The 20,864-nt window shown below is 43.7% G+C and overlaps 1 long non-coding RNA gene across 1 annotated transcript in view; it reads right to left on the bottom strand.

Annotated features, from left to right (window-relative positions):
- Nucleotides 1–20,864, bottom strand: part of LOC138294198 (uncharacterized) — a 91,265-nt gene that overhangs the window by 6,100 nt on the left and 64,301 nt on the right. The window contains exon 2 of the long non-coding RNA XR_011203261.1: nt 11,629–11,755. This is a non-coding gene — a long non-coding RNA (uncharacterized lncRNA). The remainder of the gene's footprint in view (nt 1–11,628; nt 11,756–20,864) is intronic.

Here is a 20,864-nt window from a genome sequence, read left to right as displayed (position 1 = left end):
TACTTAATCCAACACCAGGCACAGCAATTAACTTCTAACCTTATGTTAAAAAAACTCAGAAAATAATTGAAAAAAAACAATGGCTAAAGTGATGTTATAGTTAAGTTGAGACTTACTTTCAAGGGGCTTCTGAGTGGGAGTCGAGAGCTAGAAACGCAATGGACCATCTTCAAGAACTATGATTGCCCTTCTCCAGTCCTGATGAGGCCATAAATCAGGAGGCCATAAATCAGTAGGCCGAAACGCGTTGACTTCTTTGATTGCAAGTAGATTGGGCTTGCTAAATAATGGACTAAACTGTAAAGATTTGAGATGCACGATATCACGTTTGTGTGAAAGAAATACACAACACAGTGATAGTCGAGTGTACGAAAAGCCCAGTTTCTTAGCAAATAACAGTGGATCACATGTGGAGTTACATAATAGTGACCACTTTTCAAATGCGTAGGGCACCATTTTAAGATGGTTTCTTTGTTATATTGTTAAAATATTATATGTAATTTATCTCGTATGTATTGTGAGTAATTTTTTGGTCAGTAATTTTTTGGTTTACACTTATTTATGTGATGTGTATTAAGTTTTGTGTGAGATTACCATAGATCCTTTTTGCTATAATAAAAAATATTTTTGGAAATAAATATGAAAAAGAAATAAATCCAGTAGTAACAGAATTAAGGAATGTTATTTCAACTTAGTACTAAATTTGTCCCTAACTGCCATTTTTTTGCCTTGTTTATCATGTCTTCCCAAGAGCAGGGATGATTGGGCAGCCGAGCGCATGACACAATTGATTCCTCAGGGAACTCATGGTCACTCAGATCGCATCCGTTTTTGTCATTTACATTAGTCTCACATATACAAGGACAATCAGAGGCAGTATATGTTTCAATAAGGTTTAAATGAAGCAACTGCATCTTAGATAATAAAGCATGTACTACAATAACCAGGACGATAAAGCATGGCAGGATTGAAATTGTGACAAGGAGAGTGAAGCATAAAAATAACGCTACCATATTGTCACTAAAATCGTTAAGATAATTTCTACCTAGGCTGTGTTAGAGCACAGCATGTTAAGCTCTATTTCTGCCCTTCAGGTTCCCCTGGGCAGACATCATCCCTCATACCTGAGCAAGAGGCCTATAGTCTATATAAGCAGCTGTAGCGAAGCGTTCAGCAGTCAGCATACAGTCATGGTCATCTGGCTGGAATCTCACTCTAATGTGTATGGGACAGAGAAGTGTTTTTATAATAAAACACTTCTGAGAAAAAGTCCCTAAATAAGGATGTGTATGTTTCTATAAACACTAGAGACAAAGCGTTACCACGTTTACCGGTAACCTATCTTACTGCAGCCTTGAGAAAAGCACAGACTGAAAAAAATGTCTTGTTTAAGAACGCAGTGCTGGCCTACGCAAAGAACAGCTAGATAGAGAAAATAAAACAAGAACGCAAATGTGGCTATTGTGAAAATAATAAACAAAGCTGACTAAAATATATCTACATTAAAGTGCACAGTGGCAGACCTAGGCCCTCATTCTGACCCTGGCGGTCTTTGACCGCCAGGGCGGAGGACCGCGGGAGCACCGCCGACAAGCCGGCGGTGCTTCAATGGGGATTCCGACCGCGGCGGTAAAGCCGCGGTCGGACCGGCACCACTGGCGGGGTCCCGCCAGTGTACCGCGGCCCCATTGAATCCTCCGCGGCGGCGCAGCTTGCTGCACCGCCGCGGGGATTCTGACCCCCCCTACCGCCATCCAGATCCCGGCGGTCGGACCGCCGAGATCCGGATGGCGGTAGGGGGGGTCGCGGGGCCCCTGGGGGCCCCTGCAGTGCCCATGCCACTGGCATGGGCATTGCAGGGGCCCCCGTAAGAGGGCCCCTAAATGTATTTCACTGTCTGCTGCGCAGACAGTGAAATACGCGACGGGTGCAACTGCACCCGTCGCACAGCTTCCACTCCGCCGGCTCGATTCCGAGCTGGCTTCATCGTGGAAGCCTCTTTCCCGCTGGGCTGGCTGGCGGTCTGAAGGAGACCGCCCGCCAGCCCAGCGGGAAAGTCAGAATTACCGCCGCGGTCTTTCGACCGCGGAACGGTAACCTGACGGCGGGACTTTGGTGGGCGGCCTCCGCCGCCCGCCAAGGTCAGAATGAGGGCCCTAGTTTGCTAAAATAACGTGTATGAAGCTATAACTAAAATGGCTACACAACACCCTCCCCTTGCCAGTTCAAAGGTGGTTCTAAGCCTAATTATGGATAAAAGCTACTAAAAGTCAACCTAAGACATATATATAAACATGCCAATAATGACAAGTTAAAAAGACACTTGAGCATGTGTAAAAAGGACAATTTAAAATGGAAACTGTGGTGTAAAAAAGCTGAATTTCAAGAGTTAGAGTCATTTTGGAAGTTGCCAATCAAATCTGGGATAATTGAAGACAGGAAATCTTTCAGGTCTGCAAGTGGTACAGTAGGAAGTTCATTGCCAAGGAAAACCAAGGACCATTCGTGTTCCAAAGCCTGAGCTCCAGGCAAGGCAGCAGCATTTCATGGAGTGCCCAACAATGAGATTAGAGCTGCATCCTCCATGAAGGGCAACTCATAAGCAGCTTCCCATAGCAGAAGCACCCTCAATGCACATGTTTGTTAAGAAGTCTTCAGCGAGAACATCAACAGAACAGCGTCCAATGAAAGTGCTAACGCGTCCCTTTCTAGTTAATTTACTCACTCTGGGACTCGTTTTAGGCCAATGAATCTTTTGACCCTGATTGAAGACACCTTAGGACGAGATAACTAATCAACATGTCAATCAATATGTCAATAACGTCATCAATAAGACTCAGAAACCACCATGACCTCTCAGTCATGAATAACCACACCAGTTTAGTACGATTTGTGATGTTTATTCCCTATTGATTACAATTCTACTAGCAAGTTTATTAGTCTCATAACTATGAAACACAACAGCATAGTCATAATATGGCAACTCGAATAAGATTTCAGCAAAGCGAAGATTATGAACATTAGAGCATAACACGACGTCAACATAGGCTAACCTCAGCAGAGTATCATTGGCATTATTCAACAAATCATTGAATCAGTCATTTGTCTATTTGCGTCCGTATAGTGAACCCCTTAACTAACCTCGAATTAGCATTGGCATGTTGGGCTTCATGCAAAACAATTTGGTAACACTAATTTGGAAAACATCTAACTATGGTCTCTGTCAAAAGAAGCAGTTGGTACCTAGAAAGGAAAGGCAAACAGACAATTACAATCCCGTCATCATATAGTTACCCTCTGTAATGGGTCAGCATACAGATTCAGTCTTCGTCCTCAGGACATCAGATAATTCGCCATCAGCCAGGGAATACAGCAAGACGGGTAAGAAGGGACACTCCCCTCATAAGGAGGGAGAGTATAGAACGGGCAAGTTAAGGGTAAGGATGGTTTGAAGAACCAAACAGCAAAGTCTCTATGCAGAGTGACAAAGTGTCTGGGTCATAGCAAAAGTTTGCAACAGCATCTCCTAATGGCTCCTCGTGTCAAAGGTTTGTATCCCTTTTTGTTGTACAGTCCCCTAATTTCTTATTGGTTGGGGTTAGCACCCCACTATCCACACTCCAATTGCTCCAGGAGTGATGCTCCTAAGTACATTGTGCGGAAAAAGTAGCAATAGCAAAATGCCACCTAATATAGCCAAAGTTATTGGAAATCCCCAGAAAATATTGGAGAATATTGAGTGGATGGCTGATTGTATTGAACCGAATATAGAGGAGAAGGTGTGAACGAAACCAGAAACAACAGCCTTAAAGAAATTTGCGATTCCAGTAGTACTGGATGCATTAAATATTCGTCCCACGAGCTCATAAAGTGTCGCGGAAAGTTAGTGCTTAAAAGGGACTATGGCCCTCATTCTGACCTTGGCGGGCGGCGGAGGCCGCCCGCCAAAGTCCCGCCGTCAGGTTACCGTTCCGCGGTCGAAAGACCGCGGCGGTAATTCTGACTTTCCCGCTGGGCTGGCGGGCGGTCGCCTTCAGACCGCCCGCCAGCCCAGCGGGAAAGAGGCTTCCACGATGAAGCCGGCTCGGAATCGAGCCGGCGGAGTGGAAGCTGTGCGACGGGTGCAGTTGCACCCGTCGCGTATTTCACTGTCTGCGCAGCAGACAGTGAAATACATGTAGGGGCCCTCTTACGGGGGCCCCTGCAATGCCCATGCCAGTGGCATGGGCACTGCAGGGGCCCCCAGGGGCCCCGCGACCCCCCCTACCGCCATCCGGTCGGACCGCCGGGATCTGGATGGCGGTAGGGGGGGTCGGAATCCCCGCGGCGGTGCAGCAAGCTGCGCCGCCGTGGAGGATTCAATGGGGCGGCGGTACACTGGCAGGAGCCCGCCAGTGGTGCCGGTCCGACTGCGGCTTTACCGCCGCGGTCGGAATCCCCATTGGAGCACCGCCGGCCTGTCGGCGGTGCTCCCGCGGTCCTCCGCCCTGGCGGTCTTTGACCGCCAGGGTCAGAATGAGGGCCTGTATCTCTGCTGATGACCTTGCACCCTGAAGCACATAGGTCTCACATGCAAAATGCCACCTAATATAGCCAAAGTTATTGGAAATCCCCAGAAAATATTGGAGAATATTGAGTGGATGGCTGATTGTATTGAACCGAATATAGAGGAGAAGGTGTGAACGAAACCAGAAACAACAGCCTTAAAGAAATTTGCGATTCCAGTAGTACTGGATGCATTAAATATTCGTCCCACGAGCTCATAAAGTGTCGCGGAAAGTTAGTGCTTAAAAGGGACTATGGCCCTCATTCTGACCTTGGCGGGCGGCGGAGGCCGCCCGCCAAAGTCCCGCCGTCAGGTTACCGTTCCGCGGTCGAAAGACCGCGGCGGTAATTCTGACTTTCCCGCTGGGCTGGCGGGCGGTCGCCTTCAGACCGCCCGCCAGCCCAGCGGGAAAGAGGCTTCCACGATGAAGCCGGCTCGGAATCGAGCCGGCGGAGTGGAAGCTGTGCGACGGGTGCAGTTGCACCCGTCGCGTATTTCACTGTCTGCGCAGCAGACAGTGAAATACATGTAGGGGCCCTCTTACGGGGGCCCCTGCAATGCCCATGCCAGTGGCATGGGCACTGCAGGGGCCCCCAGGGGCCCCGCGACCCCCCCTACCGCCATCCGGTCGGACCGCCGGGATCTGGATGGCGGTAGGGGGGGTCGGAATCCCCGCGGCGGTGCAGCAAGCTGCGCCGCCGTGGAGGATTCAATGGGGCGGCGGTACACTGGCAGGAGCCCGCCAGTGGTGCCGGTCCGACCGCGGCTTTACCGCCGCGGTCGGAATCCCCATTGGAGCACCGCCGGCCTGTCGGCGGTGCTCCCGCGGTCCTCCGCCCTGGCGGTCTTTGACCGCCAGGGTCAGAATGAGGGCCTGTATCTCTGCTGATGACCTTGCACCCTGAAGCACATAGGTCTCACATGCAGATGTGAGCGCCACATGTTTTTGAAACAATAAAGCCTTAAGTCTGCTCAACTTGTCAAAATTCACATTTGAAGTATTGATATGGGGCCAAATCTCAGCTACTTCTCTCTGTCTTGTAGGAGGAAAAAGTACGTTCCCGGAGCATTTAACAATCTTAGGGACCAAAACAACATAAACTATTCCGGCTCACATCCCACAACAGTTTTCACAATTAAGGAGAACATAGCTGCCATTTGAGAGCACATGGAACACAGGTCTAGTCAAGGGGGCTGGATCTCCCTTCAGATAACAAGCCAAGTTTGCTGTTACATGCCCCGTGCAAGGACAGCTGTTTACAAACCATTGAATGGCTGACAGAAGTCTTGCATTCACTACAGCTAAGAAATACCTCTTTCATGCCACTGAGACATTTGTATGAGAAGGGCAGCTTCCACACCTCATGGATGTAACTATCTCCCAGCTTTTCATATGTGCCCACTGGAATGTGTTTTAAGCAGGACGTGAATTGAAGTGTTGAAATAGGCAGATTAATAACTTCGTGTAGTAACGGATCAGCAGATGGCATTTCAGCCAGAGTAAAAGCAACTTTTCTAACTTTTCAATATTTCACATGACATAAGTCGCTTCTTTCTTAGCCATTAGTTGTCGTTGTCACGTTAAATTAAATGTTGAAAATATATCCCTCACTCTAACGTGTTGCAAGGGAACTCAACCTACCTTCAATGTTTGAAGTGTCCAACCCAACTGCAGAATGGACCTTAGTTGACTCTGTCCATGGTGTAAAGAAGACATATTACTTTGTATTATGGCTATTGCAGAAGAAACAATGTTGTTTAAGGTGTATATCCAGTCGGACAGGGTATTAATTCCATTATCTACAAAAGCTAATGATTTCTGTAAGTTTTCCTGATCTATTTGCCTTAACCCGACAGCAGGTTTTTGTTGAGAAAGCTTCCAAATTTCATTATAAACTGCGTATAAGAAGAGCTTTCTGCGTTGTTTTCTGGGGCCAACAGGAAATCCTGTAAATCAGTGTTATTAGACAGGAGATTGAGGTGGTCTCTAACAGCATCTTGTGAGGAACTCTTCAACTATTACTGGCATAGTTTCCCTACCCTGTTCGTTGTTACTATACCCGCATGTTCGGATGACACATAGCGAGAGACTGGCATACTTGTTCTAAAACCCACTGTGGAGTTTATAAAACACTTATGACACTTGGCAACAATAACCACCCGCCAGGACGTGACAGTGTAGCATTAAACGTGCCATTCTGGACCCATTCATCGAGCTGATCTTCAGTTGCATTTATATACTTTTGCCATTTGTAACATTTTGCAGGAGTAGGAATACTAGGTGCATTCAAATCCTTAATTTTTGCTAAGCCAACTTGTCTGTTGTACAGTTTCATTTAAAAATATCATTTGAACAGGTATCAGGCATGCTCTAAATAAAGCTTCCTTCCCCCTTTTTTGCCAATTTCCTGTTCCCCACACATTTTTTAAGTCAATCGACTTCAGCCAATATTCTTAGGCTTCTACAGCCACTAGGGAAACAAAGGAATCCGAATAAATGAATTTCGTATCTGTCAATAATATATGTACATTTTCCATCAATGGCAATTTAAAATAACATGACTCAGCATTTTTAACATTGTGCCCTGAAAAATATGTAAACTTTTCAGAATGTGTTTTAGAACTCCCTTGTGGTGGAGCTGCATAATCTTCCCATTGTGTGTAATTAAAAATAGTCTTTGGGGTACTTGCTCTGTGAATGAAATGGTGTCCATAATAATTATAGCAAAACATATCACCATCATTCTGTTTCGATTGATAAACATCCTCACTGTCAAATACAGTAAAATACTGCAATTCAGTCATCATAGAATCAACTGTTTTCACATTCCAGTCATTAGAAACAACTCTGGGTATTATTACATCATTCATTGAAAGTTTAAACACATGGTATTTGTATGACCTCCGTGGGGCCGTATATGTTATATGCGGAAATGTTCACGAAAGGCAAGTCTCTGCGGACCTTGTGAGAAAAATTGGGTTTTAGGACCCCATCCACCAGTTCAACTGTTGATCTTTCAGGAAGAAAATGACCATGTATTAATAGAAAGAATGTTATGACAAAGCCAATCCAAAGGAGGAAAGCTAACACAGTCAAGGAAAGCCACAGATAGTTCCATGGGATGATAAAGTAATTTGTGGTAAGCCAGTTTCTCAGCTTATGTGTTTTTGGCAGTTCAGATGTAGAAGAAGCAAATGAGTCAGAGAAAGTGTTGTTGATGTTGACAAAGTACCCAGAAGCAGTTCGTGTAAAAACTGGAGCCATATTTGTAGGAGGAGAATTGGTTGGTGTCTCCTGCGGTGGTTCATAGTAAATGACGCCATCCGTCTGTGTTGAAGTTGTGTCAAATTGATCAGTAGTTTCTATATCGTTTGTTGTAACAGATGTTAGTGGAACTAATGCAAGATCATTTTCCATCCTCCCTAAGGTCGGGGAGGTATCAGCGTTGCTGCTTAAAACTTGTAGAGGGACTTCTTGACCAGTAATGAGAGGGATTCGGGAACTACTGGCTGCTCCTCTTGGTCTGCTGTGCAGGATCGGCCACATGGTGTAACTTGACATTGTCGATAGATACAAAACGATTTTCTTTATCACTAGCCAACAGTGGTAGAATGACAGTTCTGGTACAGTGTATTCCCAAGACTGGGACCGGTGCACAATAAGAAGGACCGAACTCCTTTTTCACAGCAACTTTTTCACGTACTAGATCACAAACTTTTGGAATACAGCTGGTAGGATTTATTGGTACGTCCTAAATTCCTGCGCAGGCAGCACTGGCAGAAGCGTTGTCGTCACGGAACTGTTCTAATTTCTGCAAGGCAGTGACACGTTCATTTATGTCAAAAGGTGTTTCTGATGCCTCCACACCAGGACCATCAAGATCTGGAACATACATTTGAGTTCCAAACAGGCAGTCATATGAAGTACAATCCCCCAGGGACCTTCTAGGCAGATTGTGAAGTGCTCTCTGGACTCCATACAGGTGATTAAGACAACTACGACCCGTACCTAAGACTCTGGCTGTTAAGGACTGCTTTAAATCACAGTTTTGTCGCTCCACGACACTATTTCCCTCAGGATGAAATGGAAACAATTAATGGAGTTGGGCCCCTAAAAAAGCCATGTCATCCCTGAATGCCCTTGAATTAAAAGCAGGGCCTTGGTCCGAGTGGAAAGCGGCAACTGCTTATGTGCCATTAACGACTTTCAAATCTTTAATAACAGTCTGAGTGTCAGCCGAGAGTTGTGGCCACACCCTTGGAAATCTGGAGCAAAAGCCAACAGCAACTAAGATATATTTGCTTCACTGTCTGGTGTGAGGGAGGCCCACAATGGTCCAAGTACACACATTGTAATGGTATGTTGGTAATTAGGAGGGGTGTCTGCTGTGGGAGTTTAACGTTTGAACTTTTAATTTGTTGGTATATGTCACAACAAATGACATACTGCTTGGTCTGTTTGTATAGACCTGGCCACCAATAACATGCTTGGAATAATGACATTGTAGCCGCCACACCAGCATGGGCAGATGCAACCCCCTCATGTGCTGCTTTCATCAACTCTGGTTTCATGTCTTTGTTGGGAACTACTCGAACTCCCACGCCTGGTATTATTACATTCGGTAGGAATATTTAGTGGGAAATGCTTTTGGATAGGGAGTGCCTTCTGCGGTAGCTTTCACAGCAGCCCATATTTCTTCGTCCGGTTTCATTCCAGAACGTGTTACTGCAGCAACAGTAGCTGTAGCTACTGCAGATTTGGGTGCTTCATCAGCCATTTTATTTCCAGCAACGTGTAATCCAATGCGCTGGTGTCCAAGTGTATGTACAACATGGACATTTAGTAGCATTTCCTTCAGATCCGCTACTTTCCCCCACAGAAGTCTGTGTTTAATGGTGTTGCCTTTGGAATCTCTGAACCCATTCTGGTGCCAGTAATGCAGGTATTCACTGAAAGACCGGGCACAGTAATACGAATCACAGACAATCAGTTTTAGCTGTGTAGGATCCATGTGCTCCAGTGCAATCACCAGAGCCTTTAGCTTTGTTAGTCGTGCCATGCAATCTCCTAGTGTTTGTGTGGATGTATGCTGGGGATAAAATTTATTATCCTCCATATAGCCACTTACGACTGTGCAAGAAGCGGAGTATTGATGTTTTGTGCCTATAGCAGGTTGTGCTGAGCCATCGGTGTACATGAATCTTTGATATAATGGGAAATGTATTTGCCGGAACTGGGTATTCTAATTCATATTGCAAAAATTCTTGAGTTTGTAACTTTGGGTTGGAAATATAGGGGGTTATTCTAACTTTGGTGGAGTGTTAATCCGTCCCAAAAGTGACGGTAAAGTGACGGATATACCACCAGCCGTATTACGAGTTCCATAGGATATAATGGACTCGTAATACGGCTGGTGGTAAATCCGTCACTTTTCCGTCACTTTTGGGATGGATTAACACCTCCTCCAAAGTTAGAATAACCCCCATAGTCAACATCAGTGGCTGTAAGGGAAGTTGTCTATTGATTCCAACGTGGATGTAATACTTTAGTGTTTGGAGTGCTGGCTTTGGTAACAGCCTCAAGGGATGGAATTGGAGATACAACAATAATGTGTTTCCCCTGGGATAGTGGTCTTTCTTTGATGACAGCCATCTGAACCGCAGTGGAATTTTCTCAGTGGTAGCAAAGCGTTGTTCTGCTTCTGAATGCAAATGTGATTTGTATGCAATCGTGACTGTCTCACCCTCATTGAAAGTTACATAGGTGAAACCAATGGCATTAGCAATTACTCTGATTACCAGATGTTTTTTGTTGTCCCTTGTGTGTAAGTGTTGTGCTGCAAGCATGTCTGTTTGCAAAGCCCTGAGAATGCGTGTGTTTGACTGTCCAGAATTTACTTGAAAAGTCAGGACTTATTAGGTCATATAAGGGTTTTATGCATGATGCATAATCTGGAATGTAAGTTCTGCCAAAATTGAGGAAACACAACAATGATTGAAATTATTTAATGCTATTTGGAGGTTTAACTGTGGTCATTTTTCCAAGAATTGTGGCGCTAGGCTCCTTCCTTCACGTGATAGCTCATATCCCAAAAAAAGGACGCTTTTTTTGTATTCTTGAAGTTTAATTGTATTCCAAAAGTTTAATTTATAGCCAAATTCAGCAAATCCTACAACAATGCGGGCTACCCATCTTAGATGTTGCAATAATTCATCATCTGTGAGATATATATCATATACATAAGACAATGCTTCAGGGTCGATGTTGTGCAATATTGAAGACACACGAGCCGCGAACAGTCCTGGACTGTACTTGTACCCCTGGGGTAACGAACAGAATTTTTCCTGCGAGATTAGTGCGTCTCTACTTTCAGGTGCTATATTTTGGCAGAAGAAACCATTGGCAATGTCCAGTGTTGTTTTGTATTTTTTGTGCACTATGGCCCTCATTATGACATTGGAGGTAAATCCCACTTACCGCCATGCTGACTGCCACCAACATACCACCGCAGTCACGGATATCCGTTCACCATATTATAACACACACACATCTGCAAATGTTCCCTGCGATACAGGCAGAAGCCAGAGACTATTGCAAAGACCCCTGCCAGGAAATGAGACTCTCCTGATTGTCCCCCTTGTGTCCCCCCGTCACCCTGTCCACCTTGAACTGCCATTGCTCCCCTTCCTATGTCCCCAAGGACAATGCACCTGTGCTACAAACAGACTGGAACAATACCCGGGACTTTCCTCCATTATCACCCCATCCCAATCCACTTGCCCCTCTACTTCTTAGCACTTAAGTAAACACCCTTTGAAAAAATACAAGTATGGAGTATGTCAAACTTATTTTAGTATGTATTCATTTAACCAGGTTCAAACCCAGCAATTCAAATGTACAGTAATGTTCAAATAGGAAAGACCTGTAGTTGGCTGCTGAGATCATACAAGGAGCAATAGTGGCTCACCAAAATGAGTTGCCAAAAGGTACAGTTAGTGGGCATAGAAGTGGGAAGTAACAGCATGCCAGTGTCAAAGATAACCTAAATAATGACAATGAAATGTGAAGTAAACTGCCTTACCTGTGTGTCATTGGAAGTATTGTTGAATCACTGCAGTTCTGTTGTCCTCATCCTCATCCTATGCCTCATCATACTCACTGTCCACAGGGTCCACTCCTGCCACATGGCCATCTCCAGCCTCTTCCTCCTGCAGAAAAGGCACATGGCGTCTCAAGGCAAGGTTGTGCAACATAGTACTCTCCATATCTAACTTAACGTAGGGGTCTGCCAATGCACATCTAACTCAATGAAACTGTCAAGGACATGTCTCTGGTTTTAATCACAGCACCATGGCTCATGGCCTGCCTACATAGTAGGCAAAGGTGACTTTTCTGCATGAAGAAATCAGTTTAAGACTTTTTAAGCACGCTTTCTAGTGCCAAGTGCAGCTGGCATATAAAAATACACACTCAGACTGAGCAGTACTACACCTGACCCATTTTTGAAGCACTACTTCTGTAACATATCTACTCTGTCACAATAGAGTATGTACTACATTGCTGACAACTTTTACATTTAAATGCATGATATAGTGTTGTAATCTACAATGAATTCTGGGACTTGTAGTATTCATTCACAGTGGTATTAACAAATCTACAAATGCCAATACTTAAAAACAAACTTTCTCTATTTAAGTATGTCACATATATCTATGTAAAGTACATAAGTAGACCCACAGATTGGTGAAAAAGTGTTGCACTTTACTATTTTTACCATGAATTCTGGGACTTGTCACATAGAATTACATAGGAACAATAGACTCTTCAAGGTCCAACATTTTTTTAAATAATGTTCTGTACACATGCACACCACACATATATCTCTTAAATATATAACGAGAGTTGCACAATCAGTCACAGATCCATGTATTTCACATTCATTGTTGTAGACCTGACATACACAAGTACATGAGCGTCACACATTTTTTTCAGCTCCCTGTGAGCGGGAGCAATGCTTGCTCCCACACGAGGTGGGAGCCGGCAGGGACCATGAGCATTCAGGTTACCCCCTAAGTCCCTAAAGTAGAGGAATGTGAGCACATCTCTACCAAACAAAGAAACAGTTACTGCATATAATTAAGAGGATTTACCCTGGATTTACCCTTTTTTGGTAGAGATTCAACTATTTGCAGTCCCATGTTTTTCTCCACACTAGAATTCATGTTATCACAGATGTCTGCAATTGGACGCTGGAGGAACTATGACATTGCCAGAATTACAGAAACACAAGGTCACTGGGGACATTACCTTGGTGTGTTTTTACCAGCTGTGGTGTAGTATATGCACTACACATTTACTCAACAAGGTAGCAGTTACTAATCACCCAGTAATCAGTACTCCAGTTGGGTGGACATTTTGAACTAAACTGTGGTCTATTCTTAGATAAATAAGGAGGTTAGATGCAATCTGGTACTAATGCTCGCTCCACCGAAATTGAACTTCAACAGGAAACACTTACAAATATAAACACAATAGGTGCCCGCCCCAGTTGAAGCTCCAATTCTGTTAAGTACAACTCATTGAAAACTTCTTGCACTTGGACAAGGGAAAGCACTTGCATTCCTTCTGAAGTTCCACCTTCAAAAGTTACCTGAAATCCTTGCTGAAGGTGTTTGCATTGTTGCTCTTTCGAGAGCAATATCTTATTTAGTTACTGTGTCAAAATATTTGTTTGTGTCATGTGGGTGTTGAGAACAGAGCACGTAGGTCTCCCTTCTAACTCCCACAAGTATGTAAAATGAGCTGAAGACCAAATTTGCCAGGGGGGGGGGCACTATGGGGTGCTGTTCAAAGGACCTGGCTGCAGGCCAGGCCCTGTGGCCAAAGTCGGTGTGCATGACCAAAGGCAGTGCATGGCACGGGATTAGGTGTGTACAGAAGGTTGGCCGCAGGGCCTGGCAACAGGCCAGGCCCTGCGGCCAACCTCTGCCACACATGACCAAAGACCATGTACAGCAGTGGCTGGATTAATATAAAGTAATTAAATAGTGCCTAACATTTAAAAGTCCGTACAAATTCACCGAAAAAATCTGGAACATTTAAGTTATATATAGAATTTTAAAAAACGTAGACATTCACAGAAAAAAGGATGATTAGAGCAGTGGTATTCAAACTTTTTAAAGCCATGTCCCCCCCAGTAGAAAAGAAAATGATCAGGGACCCCCCTCCTAATTTTTCCAATTAATCAAATTGGCAATGTCTAAATATGTCTAGAAGTTATGTTACTGTTTTAAAAATGCAATCAAATACATCATACCAAACATACTGTTCTGGTCAGACAGGCCTTACTAACGTGTAAGAGTTTCCACAGTGTGATTATTAGGGGTGCCTTTCTTTTTGAGACACACCCCAGCTTGGATATAAATGACAAAACATGTTAGTAATGGCCCATTACAAAGCGACTTCCTGCTGCTCATTTTTTTCAGTTTAAACAAAGCCCTTTTATCAGCATGATCCTTATTCTGGCCTGCCCCCCTTCCCATAATCATTTGAGACCCCCTATGGTGGCAGTCCCTCCAGTGTGAAGACCCCTGGTTTCGAGGGACCTTATAGTTAGGTTCTGAATTTTCACTCACAAAACCATAGAAAGTCAGCTGTTATAATTAGATTTTTTTCCGGTAACTATAACTTGTGCCGTAAGGTAACTATAACTATGACCCTCACCATGCACTGCTAATTACCTCACATATTACATCCCTCATGACATCTTTGACATCATGTTACTATCACTGTAACATTTGTAGTAAAGTTACTGGTAAGAAAAGTGTGCATAGTGGTGCCCGTGTAGGGATAGGGATGTCATGTTCCTTCTCTAAATCTGGTGAGGGCCCAGAGGGCTCCTCCTGGGGGCCAAATGCAGCACTTTTGATTGGTGTAGTGGATTCACAAAAGTACCACGGATAAAAAAAATAAAAAAAACTTCTTCAAACCCTCCTGGGTTGGTCAAGGGCTGGGGGGTTGTGCATCCATTAAATAAGGGAAGGGGGCATGCAACCCCACTTCTTGAACCTTGAGTAGGCCCCTTAGATCCCATTTCCTAAAGGTGCTATGGCAACATAAATGGGAGGAGGGCTTGCAGCCAGCCTCCTTGAGCCTTCCACATGCCCATAGGACCTCATGCCCTCTCGCTATTAAATTACAAAAGAAGAAATGGGCGTGCAGCTGCTGGGCCCCATGATCTTCTTTCCCCAGTACACTATTAATTTCTGCCTAGAAAGCTGGGTGCATGCCCTGCCAGCCCTTTCCCAAACTGAAAATAGAACTTTGTGCCCCGTGTGGCCCGCAACAAAGCCAGATCCCTGGGTGCCCTGGTTGGGCAGCAGTACCCACCAAAACCTTTTTCAATGGCTAGCTCCCGCAAAGGAAGCTGGTGGGGGCCATGTGGACCCTGAGGATTCTCCCTATCGCTTCCAATGAAATCTAGATTGCGGATGCCGCAGGTGGGCACTGGGGCACCCACCAATAATGGCAAATTGGCCTATTCCAACCACAGTTGAAGCTGAGAGCAAAGCAAGGGGTGAAAGAGCCTTGTGGTTGCCCCCAAATCTCCCATCATAAAAAAAGTTGCAAATTACTCTGGTGGGTACCAGGAAACCCCAAAATAAAAAAAATAATAAAATAAAATAAAATAAATGAGTGACATTAGTTGTGCATTAATTATTCACTGTGCCAGACAAGGAGCATCCCAAAATGCCATGCAAGGACTATTTGTTTCTATTTTTTGAATGCAGGTACTGCTCTTAGAAGGGACAGGGGGACCACCAAACATTTTTTAAGGTGAGGGTTGAGAACAGCATAGTGCTCCCAGTAAGTCTCCTGTGTTATTAAATCCATAACCCCAGGATAGCTTACCCTTGTCGGTATCTGATACTGCTGACACTAGTAAGTGCCTAATAGATAGGGGCTTCAGGAAGGAGCCCCAAATGGCAGAAAAGACACAAGGCCAAAAAAACCTCGAGGTGACAACAGGAATTCTAGTGGCAGAGGCGCTGGGCAACACCAAAAGCTGGATCAAGTTCACAGAAAAAGAAGCTGGAAGTGCTGGAAACAAGTTCTCCAGGAAGAGGCTGAGACTTTGGTACAGGAATGAGGAGCCAAGAAACACACCTAACACTAAGAAGCATTGTGATACAAATGAGGATGGACATTTTCCCTTACATACTGTGTAAACCAGGAAATTGCATCAAGGGTGGACATTGTCATTTTAGATCGGGAAGAATCTTGTAGGTGAACATAGCAGGGCGGCCATCTAAGACTGGACTAGATATTTCCTGTAGGGGGAATTCTGGGACCCAGATTTCCCTGCTCCCCAGTAAGGCACCCCCAGAGAAAAAGAATGGCAAAGTGCGATGTTGTAATGGTGGCCTGTAGGCAAGTTTAGGCAAGAAATGCAGCAGCCCACTGGCCTCTCTCTACTCCGTGCTGCGCTCGCACCGCTGTACATCCCACCTGCTAGAAGCAGCCTTGGAAAGCCATGTCGGGCTGGGCACCAGAGGCAGGACAACCATATTTTTCAAAAGCCCTCTAAGCTGGATCTGTTTGCTTTTCAGCTGGAGTTCGAGCATCTCTAAGAGACGAATCTGTAGTTGCAGTTTGTGCCTTGAGAAATGCTAAAAGAAAGACTCAAGACATGCTAATGTTTCTTTTTTTTAAAAGCCTTTATTCAAAATATTTAATGCCAGTCACTTTTATTAAACAGTCTAATGTGTGAATGTATGAAATGTCAACCTTTGTATTGTTACACTTAGTTAATCCAACACCAGGCACAGCAATTAAGTTCGTACCTTATGTTAAAAAAACTCAGAAAATAATTGAAAAAAATAATGGCTAAAGTGATGTTATAGTTAAGTATGGTAATAATAAATTGCATCCTTGACATGCACTGCTAATTACCTCACATATTACATCACTCGTAACATGACATGCTCTATTACAGCATTGATAACATCACTGCAACATCAGAAGTGACATCATTCATGACCACAATGCGCATGCCTGGGGCTGAAAACTGTTATTTTAACTTAATGCACGTAACTTGGTTTCTGTATTCTGAGAACCTTTTTGCCTCTCACAAAGGATAACATTTTTTAAGCATGGTTTCTCTCAGTGGATAATTTAAAAAATAAATAAATTTGTTTTGCTTAAACCTCTGCATGAATTTCTTCACTCACAGGTATTTCAGATCGAAATGTCTGCAGAGACATGGTTTTTTTTTCCTCTACTTTTATTTTGGCAGCCTTGGCACTTTGCTTATTCATTCTTTGATCACCACCAGCTTTGATATAGAAATCAACGCTCCTACCCACAGTCAATCATAGGATACTTTTAATTCCACATGTCAGGCTGCCACTGCTTTAATACATGCCTTCATTGATGAACATATGATTTAGCCACATATGCATATTATCACGCACGGATGTTTCAGACCATAAGGTCTGCTAAGATTAGTTCACTTTGCCTTCTTTTATTTAGGAAGCTTTGGCACACTGTCACTCTGTGCTCACCAGCTGCTTTGACACAAGTGAGAACACCATTAGTTTTTTTTACTCCTGCCCTTAGGGATCTCATCCAAATCAAGGATGCTCACGAAGGCCATACAGGTAAGGTCTAACGTCCAGTGATCTAGAGAATGTAAGACATTAAAAACATGGCAAAGGGAGCAAAGGACCCACGTCTGGGCATTACCTGGCCACTTAGCGCAGCTTTGTTTCTGGTGCAGTGAGTACCTGGCCCAGCATTTTCATCTGTATTGTTCCCATAGGGATCAGGGTCAAGACTGATTTGCATATGGCTTTGTACAAACTGGGGTGGCATGCTGAGCAAAAGAGCAATGGATTCAACCCAGATCTGTGAGGTGAGTGTTTGAAAAGTTTCAGCACTCCATCCATCATCCTTTTGTAGTATTCGAATATTGCCACCAAGGTTTGAACACAAGGCCTAACCAAACGCCTAACAGACTTTGCAAAAGTCAATGTATTGCAACGAAACCCAAACGTAGATACACTTTAAAAGCCAAACTAAGTGGATTATGTCCAAACTTTTCCTAGCATCAGGGCATTACCAAGCGCCAGGCCCAGTATTCTACACCATCAATACAAAGCAAAAAGTCCAGGCACAGAGTTTTTTATTTTTTTTTATTTTAAGGATGAGGTGTTTCATTACCAAAGCACAACAATTCACGGATGAATCTTTATCAAAGGAGAGTTATGCAGAAGACAAAAATAGTTTTAAAACAAAACAGAAATTCACTTAAAAATGTCAACTAGTGGGATATTATTATTGATATTTAAAAACAAAAATCCACAGAAATATGGGATGTATGGGGAGCAGATCAATAATAATTTAGATATGAGTTCAAACATAATGTCACAAATGACATAATCTATGACATCACTGATGACAACACATTTCATCACAATATTGTCACAAACAGCATCCTTTTTTAGGGCCATGGCAGTGCATCTCTAAGCATAGCAGCTTTCATTTGACCTCGCTCTACATTTAATGTGAAAAGTTATGAAGCTAGAAGTCATTACTTCTTACATGAATGGACTAAGAATGCAACAATTGCCCCATACAATGCTCCAGATAGTAAGGAGATTAAGGGCTACATGTACGTAGCATTTTGCACATCGCAAACAGCGAATTGGGCCGTTTGCTACATGCAAAATGCACTTTGGTATGTTGAAACCCATTTTTGCAATTCTGTAAACTATTTACCGAATCGCAAAAAGGGATTGCGAGTCGCAATTAGGAACGGGTGGTACCTTCCTAATTGCGAGTCGCAGTCCCATGTAAGATTGTTTTGTGACCGTGAATGCGGTCGCAAAACAATCACAGTTAGTACCAGTGTCACACTTGTGCGAACCCATTCGCAAACTTTGTGAATGGCAGTAAAAACATTTTTTCAGAGCAGGCTCATTTTTTGTTTTTGAAATGCATCTCGTTTTCCTTTAAGGAAAACGGGCTGCATTTCTTTTTTTTAAAACTGCTTTATTTAAAGGCAGTCACAGACATGTCTCCAGCAGGCCACCATCCCTGTGAGGGTGGCCATTCCCAAGGGGTTCGCAAATTGCGACCTACCTCATGAATATTCATGAGGCAGGGCATTTGCGACCCCCTTGCAAATCGCAAGCAGTGTCATTGACACTGTTCAACATAAGGTTTTGCGACTCGCAAATTGCGAGTCACAAAACAATTCATTAGTCATTGTGAATGTGCTCTAGTGGTATGATGTTGGGGTTATGAATAATTAATATAAAACCCTACTTCAGAAATTCATTAGTTACGTTGTATACCTATAGCAGTGGTGCTGTGTGATCTGGGGCAAATGTTCAGGCATTTAGGGCGCATAGGGTGCGGTATTAGCTCGCCATGCACCAGAAATCTAAACATATTTTACTATAAAGCCAAACAGCTTGAAGAAAAGACTCCGGTGACAGAGGCACTTCCCTGCATAACACTAACAGACTTAAACCAGTCATTGAGCTTGTATTTTCGTTGCATTTAATAAGTTTCATACGGGACACCAGCTTTCAGTTAAGTTGTGCAAACATATTTTGAGCCTGCAAAGCAGTCACAGTAATTTTTCCATGATGCCACGAGTTATATCACTACAGCGTACACATGAAGGCAAGTACGTTTTAATAGAAATATGGACTTTAACAAGTCCACAGTCCTAAAACAAAAATCCTTCATTATTTAATAAAGCTGTTTAATGACATAGATTGTGAAATAAACATTGTATTTGTGTGCAGTATCACACACGTTCAGTAAACAACACATGAACAGTCAAACAACCAATGGTGCTCCACAGATAGGTTACTACTGATGCCATTGGTAAAATGATATATGAAGCCACACAACAATATCATCATCAATGTTATTTGTGATGCCACCTCTAATGACTTGTGTGAAGACATGAGCAGTTAAAAGGGTTAAAAATCTATTATTTTCATTTGAAGTGCATTCTTTTTTTATTTTTTAGCTATTTCTCGATAATTTCAAAACACAAAAACACAGGAAAAATTGTTAAAAAGCAATTATAATAGAAATATAGACAAAAAATAATGTTTGATAATAAAAACAATCGAAATTCCTCGACATTCTTTAATTGAACATTTGTTATGATAGGGTTGAGCACTGTTTAAGAGTAAGGTGACTTACACCATTTGATTTTCTAAGTTTTGCAAAATGCAGACGCATAGTTATGTCTAAGGGGCTCATTATTAGTTTGGCAGTCCGTGGACCACTATGGTGGCATTGGCCATCCAACCACCAACCCAATGGCAATGGGACTGCCAGATTATGAGTCATGCTGTCCTGTGGAGCAAAGACCGCCGCAGTCCAGCCAGCACTGGCAGGCAGCACAGACCACCACAGTCACAGGGCTGCACAAACAGGCTGGGGGAGACAGTGTCTCTCCTGGACAGATTATGAGATTGCACAGTGTCAATGTGACCATGGCAGTCCAACCACCATGTTTCAGCTGGCAGAAATGGGGGCTATAAAGTGAGACACTCACCTGCAAGTATCCTGCAGACGTCTGGTGCCCCATGGATTCTATCACGTATGTCCTGCCACAGCTGATGATCATCTGGCCACCAGGAGTCATCCCATGCAGAGCTGATGACTTTCGTCTTGTCGGAATTGAGTTTGAGGCAGCTGCTCTTCATCCATTCAGCAATGGTCTTCATTCCTTCATGGAAGTAGGTCTTGGCAGATTCCTTGGTGACGGAGAGGACAGGTGACACCTGTCGGCCTAATCCAGGTTTTTGCTCCAGCTAACTAGGAGTGCCTCATGTCTTCCCAAGAGCAGGGATGATTGGGCAGCCGAGCGCATGACACAATTGATTCCTCAGGGAAATCATGGTCACTCAGATCGCATCCGTTTTTGTCATTTAAATTAGTCTCACATATACAAGGACAATCAGAGGCAGTATATGTTTCAATAAGGTTTTAATGAAGTAACTGCATCTTAGATAATAAAGCATGTGCTACAATAACCAGGATGATAAAGCATGGTAGGATTGAAATTGTGACAAGGAGAGTGAAGCATAAAAATAACGCTACCATATTGTTACTCAAATCGTTAAGATAATTTCTACCTAGACTATGTTAGAGCACAGCATGTTAAGCTCTATTTCTGCCCTTCAGGTTCCCCTGGGCAGACATCATCCCTCATACCTGAGCAAGAGGCCTATAGTCTATATAAGCAGCTGTAGCGAAGCGTTCAGCAGTCAGCATTCAGTCGTGGTC

This window comes from Pleurodeles waltl, chromosome 4_2 (genome assembly GCF_031143425.1).
Source record: "Pleurodeles waltl isolate 20211129_DDA chromosome 4_2, aPleWal1.hap1.20221129, whole genome shotgun sequence".
NCBI lineage: Eukaryota > Metazoa > Chordata > Amphibia > Caudata > Salamandridae > Pleurodeles > Pleurodeles waltl.
This window is presented reverse-complemented; position numbering and strand designations above follow the sequence as displayed.